Genomic DNA, 4953 nt, shown 5'->3' on the forward strand with positions numbered 1-4953 from the left:
GCTCTGTCGCCCAGGCTGGAGTGCAGTGGCCGGATCTCAGCTCACTGCAAGCTCCGCCTCCCGGGTTCACGCCATTCTCCTGCCTCAGCCTCCTGAGTAGCTGGGACTACAGGCGCCCGCCACCTCGCCTGGCTAGTTTTTTTGTATTTTTTTTTTAGTAGAGACCAGGTTTCACTGTGTTAGCCAGGATGGTCTTGATCTCCTGACCTCGTGATCCGCCCGTCTCGGCCTCCCAAAGTGCTGGGATTACAGGTTTGAGCCACCGCGCCCGGCCCTTCACAGTGCATTTCTATACAATGTCTGTAATCTACAGATAACATAACCGATTAGGTCAGGGGTCGATCTTTAACTACTAGGCCCAGGGTGCAGCACCAGGCTGTCTGCCTGTGGATTTCATTTCTGCCTTTTAGTTTTTATTTCTTCTTTCTTTAGAGGCAGAAATTGGGCATAAGATGATATGAGGGGTGGTCTCCTACCTTATTCCCCCCTTTTGAGACTCCCACTCATTTTATTAGTGGGAGTTCTCACTTTCATTTTCACTACCCACGTCTTCTTGCAAGACAGATCGATAGTGATTCATATAGTACACTTGTGCTGAAGCATTTTGGTGAACTAAGGTAGCAATGAAGCTTTTTATCATTTGAAGAAGTATACGTAGCAAACAAGGGAGCAGTAAGTAGGTTCCTATTACTATTATAACTCTTATTATAAGAGTTTTAAATTCTCCCAGCGCTGGGAACCATTTTCCAAACATGGCCCCAGGATCAAATCCATGCCACACTTGCACGGGCACATGTGTCAGTTTTGTCATATCTCTAACTATGTCTTCAACTACTTGCCCTTGATTATCTATGTGTAGGCAGCAATTAGTAAGGTTAAATTTCCTACAGACCTCTCCTTCAGCTGCTAGCAAGTAGTCGAGAGCTAATCTATTTTGATAGATAGCATTTCTCATCTGAGTTTCTCACTTGGCCAGAACAGTCAAGGCTCTGCTGGTTTTATTAGTGATTATTTTTAAGACAGCTTGTAACCATATGATTTGGTTAATCATGTAAATGGGGGTCTGGTATCCCCACGAGCCATCTTGTGCCTAAGTAGCAGGCCTATATTGTATGATTCTCTCAGGGGGCCATTTATCATTTTTTCAATTTCTTATAGCTATACTTCTCTTTTCGCGGGAAGCACAAACAGGGAAGCCCAGGAGTTCGCCTGTTTTTATGGGCAGTTGGAAGAAAGATGGTTTAATAGTGCCAATAACAAAACTACCTGCCCACTGGTCAGGTAATCTGGCATAAGCTCTATGCCCACATATCCGGTATAATCCAGTGGGGGCTGTCTAGTCCCAGTGGGACTCCAGGTGGGTCCACACGGTTTGCAACTTTGGGAATTTAGTAAATGGATTTCTCTCTGTGTGATTTGAACTCCAACAAGTGACTGTTTTTGTGGTACTATTGTACAGTTTCTGTCTCAGACAACTAAGTCATCTTACTGGGTGAGTGAATTCTTTTCCTTCTCTAGCTATGCAATGTTGTCCAATAATTGAGGTTTTTAGGACCTAGAAATTATCAGGGTGATTCTTTTGAGCCGGGAATTCATCAGGAACTGGGTCTGTAGGTACTAATTCTCAGGCTTCCTATGGCCATTGATCTCTTATTACAGTTCCTCCACATACATAACATGAAGTGACACTGAGAGACTGTGCTACATGCTCGGCTAATTGCAAAAACAAATTTCTTGCTTTTCCTGGAATTTCTGGTACTGGCACTTTTAGTTTATCATAGAAGGTTTGAAATACTGGCTCAGAAGAGTGTTTATAAACTTTTCCTCAAACCATGATATTTACTTGAAAATCTAGTCTAGATCCATCAATTTTTAGGGTTCCATGTTCCCCTTTTTTTCCAGTGAGGATCAAGGGGATTGGTTATTACTAGTTCTAAGGGTTTACATTGTCCCTTAGAACAGGAAGGGTCATTTTTTCCTTTCTGAAGGTGGACTGGATCCTTCTCATTTTTTTTTTTTTTTAATCCAGGTAGCCTAAATGACACAAGACCAGTATTTACATTTATTTCCACACAGTCCTAATTTATGACAGATGTACTTATTTTCTGCCATATAGCCTCTTTTCTAATTAAGAGAACTACACCTTATTCCTAACTTATGACTATTAATGACAGCACAGGCATCAAATTTTAAGGTGACTTGTTTAGGCACCCTTTTTTTTTCTGTTTTGGCTAACACTTTATTCGTATTGTTTATGAGCCCCTAACAGTCTTCTGTTCTTAATCTTATTTTAAAACTGTGGTCACAGGAGGCTCAGATGGGTCATAACACACATCAGGTTGGTCATTTCCTGAGCTACATATTTTGTATAGTATAACATTATACAAACAAGTTCTTTTTAGAGTTCCAGTACACTTATAATAACCATAAAATAATAAGACCGTAGCAATCTTTTGTCCTATCTCAGTGACTTGATGTATACACTGGGAACAGCTCTCAGTCTGAGGAAGGTCAGTTGAAGTCCTTACTGTACAAGTCCAAATTTTAAGGAAAATGAGTCGCGCGAAGACTTTCCTCATGCTTCGGCCGTGCGTGGACCAGTCAGCTTCCAGGTGTGACTGGGGCAGGGCTTGTCGTCTTCTTCAGAGTCACTATGCAGGGGCTGGCAAAGCTGCTCCCATCCACGTATTGCTCACAGTCTACTGATGTTTAAGGATGGTCTCAGAGGTTGGGCCTGCTAGAATAAACTGAGTCTGACACCTCTACACAGTTATGTTCAATTGGGCTCTTTGATACCAGGAGCAAGGTTGTGGTGGGGTTTAGGATGTTACAAACTTCAATGCTTATGTGGGGATTTTCACATAGCAAGCTTTGGTACTTGGTTAATCTAGCATTTGTTAACCAATGATGTCCTTTGGTATTTATTGAAGTTACCACAGCGTGGAGGGCCTTTATATTCAGGTTTTGTCTAAGGGTTAGTTTATCTGCTTCCTGTGCTAACAGGGCCATTGTTGCTAAGGCCATTAGACCTGGGGACTAGACTTTGGAAACCCTGTCTAGTTGTTTTGAGAGATAGGCCATTGGCCTTGGCCAGGGTCCCACAGTCTGGCTTAAAACTCCAAACAAAACTCTTTACATTCTATGTGTCAGAAAGATTAAAAATGGCAGTTTTGTCAGGTCAGGTAGCCTCAGGGCTGCGGCCGACAAGAGTTTTTCTTTTAACTCATGAAAACCTTGTTGCTGTCGGTTGTAATAGATGTACTTTATCTAATCTACATTTTTATTAACTGTCACCCACCAAAATATTGACTTAAATCCTGCAGCTATTTGATTTCTAGCTTTACCTTGATCTGGTATTCCTCGTGGGACTCCAGTTGCATCTAAAGAGACATGAGGGTTGAAAGATCCCTAAGGGGCTTCTCTCGCTTTTATGATGTTTGATTTTTTTTCCTTCTGGTTGATGAAATGCCAGGGTGAAAGGGATAGCCAATTGGACTAAAGTACAAGTGCCACTCCAGTTATTCAGCAGAGTGCCCAGTAAATGTCCACCACAATACCACCACACATCCACTCAAGGATGAACAAGGGCTGACTGATTGATAAGCTCTTGAAATTCTTAAGCTCATCACATCCCTTCAGGTCTCTAAGGAATGCTAAGTTTTTTCCCTGTCGTGAGAGACACGAAGTGAACTTAGTGTTGGGAGACAGAAGCTGGATGGCCCTCAGGGGCTGAACCGCAGGGTGCCAGACTTTAGCATACAGCAGAGAGAAAGTCTGGCATGACGTATTACTCCAGGCTGTAGAATCCTAGAAAAGAGCTACCATGCAGCCTATGCCTGGTCGACTGGAGGACCACCTTAGTTCCATGGAAGGGGGACAATCTGGGCCTCTGGCCTGCCACGTGCACAAGCATAACAATTGCTTTTTTTTTTTAATATTTATATTTATATTTTTTATATTTCTTTCTTTAAACAACCAGTTAATTTATTTCAGGATAAGAATTTACCATATAATACTCTTTTATATAAATTTCGCCCCCTCCTCTTTTTTTTCCTTAGGATACTTCTGAACTGGTGAGTTGTGTTCACAATGAGGTGTCCTCTAAAAGTTATTTTTTTTTTTTTTTTACTTTTGTTGTTGTTGTTAGCAAAGCAGTCGCCGCTACAAATTGAAAGCATTTGGGCCATCCGTGGGTTACTGGGTTAACGATTTTTGATAGGAAGGCCTCAGTGCTTTTGGGATATGCCCTTGTTTACGCTGGCAACAAAGTGGTATTGTAGTGCTATAGGGTTACGGAGAATACCTTCAATTATCAATTACAGGTTTTAAATTTACCTTGGCTTTTAAAGGAATAGGGTACACTTTTTTTTTTTTTTTTTTTTTTGAGACGGAGTCTCGCTCTATCTCCCGGGCTGGAGTGCAGTGGCCGGATCTCAGCTCACTGCAAGCTCTGCCTCCTGGGTTTACACCATTCTCCTGCCTCAGCCTCCCGAGTAGCTGGGACTACAGGCGCCCGCCACCTCACCCGGCTAGTTTTTTGTATTTTTTAGTAGAGACGGGGTTTCACCGTTTTAGCCAGGATGGTCTCGATCTCCTGACCTCGTGATCCGCCCGTCTCAGCCTCCCAAAGTGCTGGGATTACAGGCTTAAGCCACTGTGCCCGGCCAATTGCTTTTTTTTTTTAACGTGCAGATGGAATATTTGATCCATTTTAACCAGGCATTTGTATCTTGGTATCCTGTCTTAATTGCTAAAGTCTGTTTTAAGTCTTTAACTTCTATGATCCTCTAGTAAAATGAATGTATGGTTTTAGGGAAATTACAAAAACCGGTTGGGGCAGTCCACCCTTGCTCTTTAGTGGTCCAGAGAACGTTGGACCACTGGGATTACAGGCTTGAGCCACCGCGCCCAGCCCACTTTTTTTTTTTAACTACTTGTATATCTCTCTCTTTC

At 42.4% G+C, this 4953-nt stretch overlaps 1 protein-coding gene across 1 annotated transcript in view; it reads right to left on the minus strand.

Moving 5' to 3' along the window:
- IFT122 (intraflagellar transport 122) overlaps positions 1–4953 on the minus strand; it is an 89110-nt gene that overhangs the window by 76507 nt on the left and 7650 nt on the right.

Source organism: Rhinopithecus bieti, unplaced genomic scaffold (genome assembly GCF_001698545.2).
Source record: "Rhinopithecus bieti isolate Rb0 unplaced genomic scaffold, ASM169854v2 scaffold_13262, whole genome shotgun sequence".
Taxonomy (NCBI): Eukaryota; Metazoa; Chordata; class Mammalia; order Primates; family Cercopithecidae; genus Rhinopithecus; species Rhinopithecus bieti.